Raw genomic sequence first — 1,774 nt, forward strand, 5'->3', positions numbered from 1 at the left:
CCTACTCATTGTGTAGTGCACCTCTATAATCATCATTTTCTACTTTTCACACCAAATTACACAAAGGGAATAACTAGTTGTTTGAAATGCCTTTTAATATAGCCACTTCCACTGATCCTTTCATTGATATGCCTAGAAATACTAAAACACAAATCATGCAATGTTTTAAGATTGATTGTTCTAGTGTGTTGTGAGATGATGGATCCATCATTGAATGACCTCCAAAGCCTTAGGGACTCATCCTTCCATCTCATTGCCATTAAGTAATACCAGCTGAAGTTGTCAAAAGCCTAGACTATTCAAAATCATGCTTGTGTTTATTCAAAAAATCCCCTTTTCTAAGAGATACCTGTCCAAGCTCCAAAAAAATACTACCTTTCAAACTATAGTTGCTCAAGTTCAGGCTTATCAAGGTTGAGAAAGTGGTCATTTTCTCATTAATGAAAATCTAAACCTTTAAACCTTGACTCCCAAGATCAAAGCACATTATAACAAGAGTAGAGCTATCTTTATTAGTGCCATACATTCCATGCAGAAGGAGCACATGGATCTCCATTACATCACATTCAATTAGGATTTTGAAAAGATTCTTTTAATGCTTTCATAGTTAAAAATTCTAATGTTTCTATTGTGAAATCCATTGGAATCAATGCATAGTTCTCAAGACCACTAATTATTGGAGTTCTAGTAAGAGGTGCTAACATTATGCTCATTTTTGGCTTGGTAAAGTTGTGAGCAGTCTGCTACCAATGAAATGCAGTGAAGCTTCCTACTCCATTGAAGATATCTATCAAGTGTAAATTGATGTCATTGAATATAATGTCAAACACTTTCTTCCCAATAGTAGTAATACCTGAATCAATTTTTTCAAGGTGAGAAACCAAAGCCTATAGTACAACCTTGTATCAATATACTCATAGTCTACATTAGAAGTCAATGTAAGAGGAGTTTGATACAAATGAGCTAAGAAATCATCACGAGCTTGATTTTTACTCTTTATTAGATTTTGGGTCGACAACACCTTGCTTCCATTGAGGCTATTAACACCATTGATGTTTGATTGCTAGGCACATGTAGAATTATCTGTATCATTCTTAAAGCTAGGACCAAGAGCCACATGTTAGGTGGCAACAATTCACCAAGATTACATGCTTACCAATTGAGGTTTAAGCATAAGACAATAAAGTTAAATTATGATTTCAACTAACCCAACAATAGGGCATATGTAGTAATGCTATATAGGCATATTGTAACTATAAGTTCTTTATACACCAAATTTCTATAGAGATCTTCCCATTCTAGACCATCTTGATGCACAGTTACAGATTTGATAGGATTCTACTAGTTGGAGAGAGAGACTTCCACCATTAACCTCTATGTTTTTCTTGATGTCCATACCATGTTCCCAAGGTGTCATTTTACCATAGGGGACTGAGCTCCCATTTTGGCATTTCACAATTTTACCTACTCTAGAGCTCCCATTTTGGCATAGGGGGGGAAGATGCCAGAAAAGGCTACATAATTTGGCTTTATAATATTAATTTAATTTTCTTGAAAGTTTTTGAAGTGTTTTCAGCAAATCTATTTTTTGAAAATGCAATTCCCATTTTGGCCTACCCTGGGAGAATGCTGACCAAAATGGTCTCATGTTTCAAAGAAAACTAAATCAATTATCTTGGTTGCAGAGAAAACAACTAGTAGTCTAGGGTCAACCATTGTAAATAGAGGATACTTTCTACTAGATCTTTGTGGTTCTCTTAAATACTTAGCAAAA

The 1,774-nt window shown here is 34.8% G+C and overlaps 1 pseudogene; it reads right to left on the reverse strand.

Annotated features, from left to right (window-relative positions):
* Positions 1-207: 207 nt before the first annotated feature.
* LOC149535043 (receptor-like protein 4) lies at positions 208-1,417 on the reverse strand (annotated as a pseudogene).
* Between the last annotated feature and the right edge of the window lie 357 nt (positions 1,418-1,774).

Source organism: Cupressus sempervirens, chromosome 10 (genome assembly GCF_028749045.1).
Source record: "Cupressus sempervirens isolate cs-2001-9-10 chromosome 10, ASM2874904v1, whole genome shotgun sequence".
In the NCBI taxonomy this organism is placed as follows: domain Eukaryota; kingdom Viridiplantae; phylum Streptophyta; class Pinopsida; order Cupressales; family Cupressaceae; genus Cupressus; species Cupressus sempervirens.